Source organism: Symphalangus syndactylus, chromosome 12 (genome assembly GCF_028878055.3).
Source record: "Symphalangus syndactylus isolate Jambi chromosome 12, NHGRI_mSymSyn1-v2.1_pri, whole genome shotgun sequence".
Classification (NCBI taxonomy): domain Eukaryota; kingdom Metazoa; phylum Chordata; class Mammalia; order Primates; family Hylobatidae; genus Symphalangus; species Symphalangus syndactylus.
In genome coordinates this window covers 70,306,343-70,319,237 of record NC_072441.2, presented here as the reverse complement: position 1 = coordinate 70,319,237, position 12,895 = coordinate 70,306,343, and the positions used below count along the sequence as shown (strand labels likewise).

The window sequence follows — 12,895 nt, the reverse complement described above, 5'->3', positions numbered from 1 at the left end:
AGAAGCAAGCCTATGTGCACCTCAAGCCTCAGCAGGGCTTAGGAATGAGAAACATCAAATATCTTTGAAAGCCAGAATGTGGGGGTGGACAGAAAACCACAGGATTTGTAAAAAGTCTTCATAAAGAGCAGTTATACCCCAAGCCTGTACTATCCAGCAATGGTACCTGCTCACCCAAGTGGAAGAAAGGAGGCTTACTCTCTGCAGAAGGTAAATTAGAAAGGCTCTGGATTTGGAGATACCAATAGTAGCTCAGAAGATGGTTGAGACTTTTGATTCTGAAAGTGGGATTAAGTGAAATCCACATGCTTTACTGTGAGTCAGGCTTGTACATCCAGACATACATATGGCTGGCAGAAGATTCCTCTTGGGAAAACTGACCAGCCCAGGAGAGAATACCTACAGATATCCACATCTGGGGGTCTCCTAACAAAATATGGCTGAATACAGAGAAGGTTGGAAGACTGTGAGGTTCATGCATGAACTAGAGCTTCTAACTAATTTTTATGTGACTCATACCAAAATAAGCATGAGTAGGTAACGATCGCCGCCTTCTGAAGAACACCTCTAAAATCAAAGACAAGGAATAAAACACATTAACAGAGAACAGACAAAAGGCACTAGGAGAAAAGAGAGTACAAGGGCAAAATAAAATGCCAGCAAAATTTATAAATAATATTCTCAAAGTGATAGAAGATATTGTACCTGTGAAACGGAAAAGGGAAGCTTAAAAGGGGTATGTGTTCAAAAACAGGTTAAAGAGTTGATAGCAAAACTTAGAAATTCAATGGAAAGTTTACAATGTTTTTTCAGAAAAGTCACTCAGAAAGTTAAAGAAACAGAGAAATGAGAGAGATGGAGAAAGAGAGAGAGATTCTGATTGAAAACCAGAGATAAACAGTAGCACTAGATTAGTCCAGAGGTCCAACACCTGAATAATCAAAATCCAGAAAGAGAAAACAGAGAAAAGGGAGAAAACATTTTTAAAGAAATAGTAAAGGAAACATTTCCCATAACTGAAGGATATAACTTTCAGATTAAAATCACTCATGGAGTGCCCAGCACAGTGAATGTAAACGTATACACATACAGACACACAGACACAGACACTTACAGAGACACAAGCACACAGACACACAGACATAGGCACTCACACACATAGACACACAGACACAGGCACTTACAGGCACACAGGCACACAGACACAGGCACTTACACACATGCACACCCAGAGACACAGACACAGGCACATACAAATTATACAGAGGCACACACAGACAAAGGCACTTTATCATAGAATCCGGAACACCAGAAGTAAAGAGAAGACTCTCAAAGGGCAGGGGTTAGGGGAACAGGTCACATACAAGGATACAGCATCAGTGGCATCAGACTTCTCAACAGCAATACTAGAAGCTAAAAGACAATGAAGCTCCTTCCCTTGCCTTCCAGCCACGGCAGGTGCAGCTCCATGAGTGAGTCCAGTGGCCTCACCTGCAAGTGGAGCAACAGCAGCAGCCTCACTAAGGAGACTACCAGATCACCTCTTCCTGAGGCCTGACCATGTCGACCTACTGACAGACTTGTACACAGCCAGTGTGTCTTCCTCCATCATATGCTCACCTTGTCAAAGCTCCCAGAGAGGGTTCAAAGGATTTGGTTTTAAGTTGGTAAAATGAGGTAAAAGCAAAGTCATGTATGTGGTGGCTTGGAATTCTCAAAGTCTGGTTCATCTAATACAGACACTGGTAAAATTACTGGAATCTTGGAGTCCAAATATAAATGGTGCAAGTAGGATTTGACTTTCACAGAAAAATGGAGCACTGATGACACTCTGGGGACAGAAATCACAATTGAAGACCAAATTTGTCAAGGTTTGGAAATGATATTAGATACTAGCTTCTCACCAAACATAGGAAAGAAAAGTGGCAAAATCAAGTCCTCTTACAAGAAGGAGCTTGTAAAGCTTGGCTGTGATGTTAACTTTGATTTTGCTGGACTTGCGATTCATGGTTCAGCTTGCTGGGTACCAGATGAGCTTTGACAGCACCAAGTCAAAGCGGACAAAGAATAACTTTGCAGTGGGCTACAGGACTGGGGACTTCCAGCTGCACACTAATGTCAATGATGGGGCAGAATTTGGAGGATCAATTTATCAGAAAGTATGTGAAGATCTTGATGCTTTAGTAAACCTTGCTTGGACATCAGCTACCAGCTGCACTCGTTTTGGCCTTGCAGCTACATTCCAATTGAAACCCACTGCTTCCATTTCTGCAAAAGTCAACAACTGGTTGACTGGGGTCAGCTACACTCCACCCCTGAGGCCTGGTGTGAAGCTCACCCTGTCTGCTCTGGTAGATGGGAAGAGCATGGATGCTGGAGGCCACACACTTGGCCTTGCCCTGGAGTTGCAGGCTTAATCCAGATGAAAGAAACCTCTGGGAATGGATATCAGAAGATTTGATCACCCTGAGAAGGTGATCAAAATGAAGGATGATCTAAACAAGAGCTGTATTTTAAATCTCTAGACAGTTGCTTGTTAGCTGCTTTCTAGTTGAATAGGCTCTCTCTCTCTAGTTACCAGTGCTGCAGTCCTGCAGTTATCTATACATTGTTTAGATGTATTGAACTGTTAAATGTGCTACTCACCAATCATGAAATAGACCTTTATGAAAACTGCACAGTTGTGTGCATGTTTGTTTTTATGTTCCTTTAAACATTGAATATTTTCATTGCGTGAGATGAATCAGTGGACATTCTAAGATGAGGTTTAAATTTTTTTGTTAAATTCAACCACCATTAGAATTACTTTTGGTATCCCAGAACACTACACATCATGAATAAAACAAGCGTGTAATTAATGGTTCCAAGTACCTGCCAGCAAGGGTCAAATCGTCCTGGTATCCTGCTAACACTTTATTTTTCAGGTGAGCATTCTGCTCTTTGCCTAAATCTGTCCCTAGATTAGTTCCATGAACCTTTTAAGACTACAATAAGAGGGTACATGCTTTTAAAAAATTTTTATAATGAGGAAATGTCTCCACATTCTGAAGAAAAATGACTACTAGCCTAGAATTTTATGCTCAGCCAAATTCAAGAATGTTATACTCAGCCAAATTCAATCCAAGATGAGGGTAGAATAAAGCTATTTCAGACATACATGCAGGCTGACTGAGTGGGCCCTCTATCCTCTCAGTCTACCCTGATGTGAGACGGTGAGGTGGTAGATGATGTGTCCCTGGGGGCTGGTTTTTCAGGGGATGGCAGGCAAGAGAAACGCCTGCATACAGCGGCTGCTTGAGAGATAGGACCCCCGTGTGGGGGCATGAACAATACCCCAAGTGTTGCTCCAGTAAGGGAAGTTTGGAAGCCTAGGGGATATTGTTTGATTCTCAAAATCACTAGGGGATGCTAGAGCCATCCGCTCCCTAAGGACCAGAATGCGAAATGTTCTACAATGCATGGGACAGTCCCTCAACAGAGAATTGCTCTGCCCATAATCCCAAAAGCACATCCTTGAGAAATGCTGAATTAGATACCTTCTTTGGCTTTCACTGTGAGGCTGCTTATACTTGAAGTGGGGCTGAGTGGGTGTAGAATGCTATGGGGGTGGGCTGGGTGTGGTGGCTCAAGCCTGTAATCCCAGTATTTTGGGAGGCTGAGGCGGGCCAATCACCTAAGGTCAGGAGTTTGAGACCAGCCTGGCCAACTTGGTGAAACCCCGTCTCTACTAAAAGTACAAAAATTAGCCGGGCGTGGTGGTGGGTGCCTGTAATCCCAGCTACTCAGGAGGCTGAGGCAGGAGAATTGCTTGAATCAGGGAGGCAGAGGTTGCCGTGAGCCAAGATTGCGCCACTGCACTCCAGCCTGAGCGACAAGAGTGAGACTCCGTCTCAAAAAAAAAGAATGCTATGGGGGTGAGTCGGGTGAGGTGGAGAAGATAGCTGAAATGGGGAGAAGGAAGGAGAGGGAAACTATTGAAACTATTCCAGGACATAAAATACAATGACTGACTAGAATAAACAGGTATGCCTGACACCCATGAGTCTACTGAACAAATTCTACTATTGAATTCTTTGTGGCTATGCCCAGGTTTGTAAAGGGTTCTGTAATTGTTCTGTGCCGAAGTTCAGGTCTGCACCCTGTCAGCACGCCTTGCCTGGACCATTGCTGCAGCTGCCTTTCAGGTCTCCCTGTTTCCAGTCTCACCTCTGCCCCTTCATCCATGACACAGTTGCCACAGTGATCTTTCGAAACACAAACACGAATCTTTCGAAATAGTACTTGGGGTATTGTTCAAGTCCCCACACAGGGACCCTATCTCCCAAGCAGCTGCTGTATGCAGGTGTTTCTCTTGTCACTCCTCCGCTAAAAGCTTTCAATGGCTCCTCACTGCCTCCCCATTCCCCAGGGAGTGTGCAGCCAAACTGGGCTCATCCTGCAAGGTGCAGCTCCAAGGCCCCTGCTTTCTGAGGCTTCTTCCAGTCATCCCCTGCCAATGAGACCCTAACATTGTCCTCCTCTGTCACAGTAGTCATCCACAGCGTGACACGAGTGTGTTTTTGTCTTGTATTTCCCAGGAGCTCTTTATGGGCAGGGACTATTTCTCATCCTTCCCTGACCCCCAGGGCCTGGCAAAGTGGTGTGCACAGGATGTGCTGAGCACTACTCCTGTGCTCATTGCATAGAGTTGAGCCATTTCTCCCTCACAAGAAGGCTGAGTGCAGAGAAAGCCCAGAATCACTCCTGTCACCAGCATAAGCAAGGGTCCCGCATCATGTCAGGCCTTCTCTGGGCAACTGAGTCCTTCCCAGCTTTTTTGAGTCACAAAGGCCACTGTGGAGCTGTGGGCAAGGATCCTACAGATAGGCTAATCCAATATCTGCATTTTGCAGATGAAGAACCTGAGTCCCAGCAAAGGCTGGTGCCTCACCTGAGGCTAGAAGGCTGCACACACCAGAATAGGACATGGTCTCCTGGTGTCCAGGCCAGTGCCCCACCAGCTCTCACCCTATGTGAAATGGGACTAATTGGAAACTGGTGACCATTTTTCCAGAGAAAATGTGGGTTTCCTTACCCTATCATCCCTTCTCACTGCCCCGGAAGCTATAGTGGAGCATGTGGGGCTGGGACGGATGGGAGATAGACTTGGAAGGTGATTTGAGGCTTCCTTTATTTGTTTTTATTTTTTGAGGTGGAGTCTCACTCTGTCGCCCAGGCTGGAGTGCAGTGGCATGATCTCAGCTCACTGCAACCTCTGCCTCCCGGATTCAAGCAATTCTCCTGCTTCAGCCTCCCTAGTAGCTGGGACTACAGGTGCACTCTACCATGCCCAGCTAATTTTGTATTTTTAGTATAGACTCCACCATGCCCAGCTAATTTCTGTATTTCTAGTTTCACTATGTTGGCCAGGTTGGTCTTGAACTCCTGACCTCAGGTGATCCACCCACCTCGGCCTCCCAAAGTGCTGGGATTACAGGCGTGAGCCACTGTGTCTGGCCCAAGACTTCCTTTAAACTTTCGCTATTGAGAGATCCTGAGCCTCGTTCTACAGGCAATGAAGAGCTATTGAAGGTTTTTGAGAACAGGGTGACTTGATTGCAGCAGGGCTTTAGGCTGAAGGGAGAAGTGGGAAATGCAGGCCTCTAGGGACCTGAGCAGATCCACTGCCCCCATAAGTGATTTGTCTTTGGCTTATGAATGCCACAGCTAGCAGCGCACAGGGAAGGGGCAGAGTGAGTCTCACCTGAACAGCGAGGTCTTTGCTGGAAAGTCTCTTGGCAGATGTAAAAATTGAAAGGGAAGATCCTGGATAACGAACAATGGGGAATCTGTCCCTAGGTTGTGGAATCTGAATTTAAGGAGGGTCAAGAGGTCAAGAACATGGTCTTGGAGTCATGGTGATAGTAACTGGGTCCCACCAATGGAGGCTCGGACAGCAGCCAGCCCCTGGGAGCTTGAGCACAGAGCTGGGCAGCTGGGGGTGTGGACTGGAGCCCAGAAGACCCAGTTCCATAAGGGAGTATCATGAGGATACTCTGTATTGTCCTATAATTTGTGTTTTCTCTAGATTTATTTTCTTTTACAAATTTAGTAATGTATCTTGTTAAACATCCAGCTTGTCTCCGCTGGCTCTGGGAACCAAGGGTGCCTGTGGGGACTCTTGTTAGGGGCAGTCTGCAAAGGAAGAGCAGCTTCCTAGACAGTGGAAGGACAGGGCCACTGAAGTGAGGGCTCCAGAGGGAAAAGCAGCTTGGTCACCTTCCCCTCCTGATGGAAGGCTCCCTTCAACACTGGGGATTTTATTAGGGGAAGTGGGAAATCCCTCATCACTGCCTGCTGTGCCGACGTCAAATCTTAGTTTTGTTCTACTAACCACAAACCCCCCTGATTTTATCACCATTCGAGCATGGTGACTTTTTCAAAATCTGAAGTAAAAATGCACTATTCTAACAATAGGCAACTAAAAACACAAAATACAACAATCTTTTCACCCCCAATCTAATAGTCCAAAAAAAATGACAAGCAAATTGGTCCCTTTAATCAAAACCACCTTTTAAAAATTGAATCCTAAGTGTGGACATCTAGCTTACTGGTCCGATGTTTTCCTCATGAAGATCTGTGACATGTGTTCAAGTGTCCTCCGTCCCCTGGGATGTCATCATCTAGGCTGGTCACCCTCATTCCAGCTCTAAGGACTCTCCCACTGTCCCTGTTCCCGTCATACACCTCCTCCTTAACCCTTATGACTGCGGCTTCCAAACTCCAGGGCACCTGAGAACTATCCGGACGTGACTCCCTGGCCCTTCCTCAGCCCTTCCGCAGTCCCTCTAAATCAGAATCTGAGGGCGGGATCCTGGGAGTCTGCATTTTGAACTAGCACTCTAGGTGATTTTAATCAGGCATCAGAGGACCAAAATGAAGGTTGCTACTTTACTGATGAATCGCCTTGTTTAAGCACCCGTACTCACGTATCTAGGCTACTGTTTATTAACCATCGACATAGTGCTAGGGTCTTTACTAAGTTTACCTCCTCTAATCCTTATACTAACTGCAGCAGGTAAGCATCCCCATTTCTATAGCCGCAGAAACAGAACTTGCCGAATGTCACAGGGTTAGGAAATGGCAGGGTAAAGTCTATCCAGCTCCCCAGCCCACTCAGTTCTCACTCTCAGTGCCTGTTCCCTCTGCAATGGAAAAGAGAGAAGCCCAGGAGGAAGCAGGCACTGGGCTGTCTTTGCAGCCTCATTCACTTCAGCCTTTCCCTCCCTAGGCAGTAGGGCTATCTTCTGCCTGTTCTTATTGAAGCTTATTATTTTTCAGACAACTTCCTTCATGGGTTAAGCATTCTTTTAAAAATAAATTGTTTTTAATGACTTGGGATGGGGTCTCACTATGTTGCCCAGGCTGGTCTTGAAATCCTAGGCCCAAGCAATCCTCCTGCTTCGGCCTCTCAAAGTGCTGGGATTACAGGCGTGAGCCACTGCTCCCGGTCAACTTGAGTATTCTTGACTTATTCTTGGCAGAGTGAAGCCTTTTTCATGATGGCCTTTCCTTCACCTTTTCCCTTGCAAACCTGAACGGCCCACAGAGTTATACTGATATTGTCAGGGTCCTCCCTATCCCCCTTTAGACTCATCAAGGGTGAGTCTGAATGGATAGTTTTCCATTTGGAATGTCCTCTCATCGGGAGCATTTGGTATGTCTGGATTTCATTTCTCCAACTTTTGACAGACTGCAGGCCTGCTGCAGGCAAAGAGGCTGAGCTCCCGGGGCCAGGAGTCTGATTCCAGTGGGGCCGACTCTGCTGGCCACGCCTGGGGTCCAGTGGGCTGCGGCATTCTCAAACAGTCCCTACCCACCGCCCCCCTCAGGAAAGTGGTAAAGGGCTCTGCAGTCCACCCTCAGGACACCAGAACAAAGGGCTTGCTAAGTTAGCCTCGGGGGTGCACCTGGGGACTGTGGGCAGGAAGGATATATTGGCCCAACAATATGGGGTGTAACTTTAAATTCCAAACAAATTGTCCCAAGCTCTTTCAGAGGAGTTCTAAGGAGTAGAACCAGCCTGCCTAGCAGGCGTTCTAATATTTGGGGGCTCTATGAAGAACCGGGGAAGGAAGTCCACACTTGCTGGGAACATAAGAAACTGTGACCCTGATGGGAAGAGGAGATTCTCCAGTGGTGAGGGGCATGGTGGAAGGTGGGCCAACAGGACCATCTGGGACCAGAGGGCAGTGACGCCCACGTGGTTGGAACTTCAAGGCCCAGCTTCAGAGTTGCAGTGACAGCAACTCATGCTGTCAACAGGCAACCACAACCAACCCTGAGGAGGTGCAATGGAGGAACCACTAAGGAGGCAGGTAATACCCAGCTAACAGGACTGGCAGTCTGCCGTTCTACCTTACTGAGGAACATGGTGGGGGTGGGGGAAAGGCAGAAAAAAACAGGCGGAGGGTCTTGCTGTGAGGCACCCTGTGCTCTAGTTCATGGGTGGGAAACTCCAGCCAGTGGGCCAAATCTGTCCTGCTGTTGGTTTGTGAACAGCCAAAATAGGCTGGATTTTAAATGATTAGGGAAAATCAAAGGAATATTTCATGCTACGTAAAAATGACATGAAATTCGAATGTCAGTGTCCATAAATACAGTTCTATTGGAACAGCCTTGCCCTTGCATTTGTGTGTCATTGATGGCTGCTTCCATGATACAACATTGGTGGAATATTTGTGACAGAGACCCGCAAAGCCTACAATATTGACTATTTAGACCTTTGTGGAAAAAGATTGCTGCCTCTGGATTCAGAACAACCCTCATCACGTCCCCAACAAGTTATTTCTCTAATCGGTTTCCACCGTGCTGGGGTCAGAAACTCACCTGAGCTGACCCTCCGTGGCTGGGCAGGGTCTCTCTCCCTGCCCTCTTTCACCAGGCCTGGACTGCTGACCCTATTTGAAGTCACTAAATACTCTTAGGGTGGAAGAGGCATTTGTCTCACAGGAAACATAACCATGTTAGGGAGCGTGAGTGTGTCCCAGGTCCAGGGCTTCCATGGTGGAGGAACCTCTGAAACAGCAGCTTTGGAGGGAGGGCACGCCCCTGCCATGCAAAGTCCTCTTTGTTGATCAACACCATTATTAGAAATGTGCACATCCCAGCAAAACCAGCAGGTCACACATTTACAAAAGCGCCTGCCACACTAGAGCAGGAGGGTTCTGGGCCTTTTCAATGTGCAGATTCTAATTCCTGGTACAGGGAAGTTGCTCAGTGAAAGGACAAAATGACTTCATTGTATAGGGTTTGCCACAGTCCTCCAGAGCAGTACCTTTCATTCTCTGCTTACCCTCAGCAGAGGAGTGGGAGAAGTGGGTCTGAAGTTCTGGGAAACTTCGGTGATTCGGCAATACCTCGAGAGTGAGGCTAATGGGTTGCTTAGTAGGAATTATGATGATATTGCAACCCACAGGCCAATGGGCATCAGGGCAGTCAGCCAGAACAGAGCACTGGCCGCTGCCCTAGGCTCCCAGCCCAGCAGCTGGACACAGTCCACACTATCTTGGCGCCAGGTGTAAAACTGCCGGCCCAGGAAGCTGTGCAGGCTGTGGTGTGTTGCTCAACCTCTCTGAGCCTTAGTTTCTCTTCCGTTAAGTAGCAGGTGGAGTAAGGGGAGAGACTACTGCCCTTAGCTGGCAGGGCTGTCACGAGCATCGTGAAAGTGTGTATCATGCCCTTAACTAGCCTCTTTAGGTCTTAATAAATTGTAGCCAGGGTTTTTACTTCCTGATGTCCAGCAGAACCAAAGAATCTGTGGCACACATATGTCAATGCTTTAAATACCACTTAGACATTTCTCTTAACTCCCCAAGCAGACTGTAAACTCCTCTAGAGCAGAGGATATCAAGTAATAGATACCGTCTACGGGCACCCGGTACTGGGCTTGGAGCTTTATTTTAAAAATACCTGGCTTTCCTAATTCTTAGGAACCCCAAAGCCGGCATCATCATCACCTGCATTGTACCCACAAGGACACTGGGCTTGGAGCGGTTTATGTAATCATGAGGGGAGCAGAGGAGCATCCTGAGCTGGAGTCTCCAGCTCCAAAGCTCCAGCTCTTCTGCCCCACTGCCTGTCTGTAAAGGCCTCCTCACTTTGAATCCCTTGAACCCTACTGGGCACCAAACTGCCACTCAAACAGCAAGCCAGAAACCTGGCCACAAGCCTCTGGTTTAACGTTTCCTAAAGTAGGGGCTGTGCCCAATTCAGCAGCATCCAAAATTCAAAAGGCAAAGTCAAAGAAGAGTTCATTTCCTTTCAGTAATATCTAAAGTAGGATGGAAAATAAGCCTGCTGAAAAGCTGCCTCTTTTGCCAGAGCAAGAGAGAGAGGGGGCACCTCTCCTGCTATCCCTGGTCAGATCAGGTGAAGGCCAAGGAAACTGATCTCTCACGATAGGGGGAGGGGATGAAGGGCATAGGGACAACAAGGTAAATGCAGTTGACTTAAGAGCAGGGAAAAAACCACAGAGGAATGTTTTGTGTGGGATCCTGAGATAGCAGGGGATGTGAGGACCAGAGGCTGCCGCAGACCATTCACAGCCACCCAAGCGCTGCTTCTCCCAGGCTCCCGCTTACCTGAGCCAATGTAAAGATTCTTTTCAAAAAAGTCTGTGCTAGCTGTAGTGTTTATTTAAGGATAAGATGATCCAACTTCCACTATATTTAGTGCATGAAAAACCACAGGTGTTTGACTCCAGGAACTGCTTGGGTTTGTGCTATTAGTTTTCTGAGTCCCCTCCCTTCTTGGTTTCATTGTTTCAGCATTGCAGGTGAGCTGGTTTCCTGACTTCTGCAAAAGCCCTCCTGCACTCCCCCGCCCTCCTCTCCAGCCTGCAGGTCGTTTAAATACCCCCATAGTACATGGCTGCCTGGATAAGGCATGGGGGAAACTGTGATGCTGCTTCCATTTCAATTCTAATTTAAAACGTCATGCCAACCACAATAGGTACCCCATTTTAACTTCGTCAGTTGGCTTAATTTTTAATTTTAACTAATCAATTTAATCAGTGGCTTTGTCCTCCTCCTCATTCCTCTTCAAAGGCTTCTGTTGGAAGGCAGGATATTTGCTCTCCCATGCCTCTTCCATGTGCCACCCTGTAAAATGCAGGACAAAGACAAAATAGCATACTGTAACAGAACTGAGAGCTGGAGCCCTGGAGTCAGACACCCCAGAGCCAGGTGCTGGCTGCAGCAGCTGTATGACGTTTAGGTTTCCTCACCTGTAAACCTAATCATCCTATCTCAGACTTTTTGGAAGATTAAATGCTAATGCTTAGCACGGGACCTTGTGCTTCATGAGCGTTCCCCAAACATGTTAACGAGCCTGCAATGGGTCCCCCCACACCTGATTGACAAAGGGAGGGTTGTCTGAGGAAAGCTGCTGGTTTGTCCAAGGAATTCCTTTCCTGGATAAGTGGAAATGGATCTATTACCAGGCAACTCAACACCTCTTAGGCCCTTGAGAGGGGGCTGACATAAAAACTAATATTTGCAGGGTGAGTTATAGTTTACAGAGTGTTTTCAGTGTTATAATAGTGGGGGAACCAGGCTTTGCAGTCGAATCTTTGTGCATGGGCTCTGTCTCTTACAAGATACGTAACCCTGGGCAACTCAGAGGCGCACTGAGCCTCTGGCGCCTGTGTACAGTGGAAACACTGCTACCAAGCCCACGTTTCTGAGGCCTGCAAGCTACGTATATGCAATGTGTACTTGGTCAACCTAAAACCTTAGTCTAAAGCGAGGAGTTCTCATTCCATTTTCTCATGGGTTTAGTTTCCAACAGGCCTCTTGAGGAAAACCTCATGCACTATCCATATGGAAGGGATGGATTGAAATGGTTGAAAACAGCCTGGCCAAAGTTGCTGTGGTGCTGCCCGTCTCCATCTCTCTCTCTCGAACACTATAGCCTTGGATACCTTTTTCCCAGGGAAACATCCGAAAGAAAGGTGGCGACTCCAGCTTCTCATGCCTTTCCCTTAGGGACATTTCCCATTTTCAGAAACTTCCTAAGTAAAAGGTGGCTCTGGGATGGCCTGCTGTGGTGAAAATGCCCTGAGTTGGGAGATCTGTGATCCAGTCATGGCCAGAACAGGTAGCCTGGGTTGCTCTGAGCTGGGTGAGGAACGGTATGAAACCAAGCCTCCCGACTTTCTCCAGCTCCCTGGATTCTGGGCAGCACTGATAGAAACCTGCTTGAGAGAGTGATGACAGTCAGTCTGAAGAGCGGCTCATCGCCAAGGCAGCACATGCTTCCAGGTAGCACTTATCCCCAGGGAAGGACACAGTCCCGTGTTACAGAAGGCACAGGGCCAGGAGGCGGCAAACCAGCACCGTGGCCCCAGCTCCAATGCCGTCACTTCGGACAGGAAGTCACTTGACTCAGCTTTTAGGCAGGGAGCAGGGGTAGACCACTCAGCCCAGTCTGGGCACCAGCCCTGACTTGCCTCTGACTCCACCTGCCATAAGGGCATATGGAGCTGAAGGCCTCTGGAGAGGATGAGGCTCCAGGTCAAGGTAAGTTGGCAGAATGGGACCATCACACTGAGGCTCTGGCTGCTCAGAGGTCATGTGTGAAACCCCCGCAGCTCCTGCTGATGCTCTCAGCATCTTCCAGCTGATACTAACCCCAGATTACAACCAAGCACATTACTATTCTGCCCAGGCGACCACTCGGACAGTGAAGGAGAAAAAGAATCCCCGCTCATTTAGAAGTGTACTTCTGGAACCCTAGAGGTTCCGGGTGGCAACAACGGGACCTTCATTCCAAGGCTGAGGAATGAACACTTGGAGATGGCATGAGAGGAATTCAACTAAAACACCAGAAGGTTAGGTCTGCCAGGAGGACTGGG

General features: G+C 47.6%; 1 pseudogene; it reads left to right on the top strand.

The window, feature by feature from the left end:
- The first annotated feature begins 1,560 nt into the window (after window positions 1-1,560).
- Window positions 1,561-2,446, top strand: LOC134734670 (voltage-dependent anion-selective channel protein 2-like; annotated as a pseudogene).
- Window positions 2,447-12,895: the final 10,449 nt, after the last annotated feature.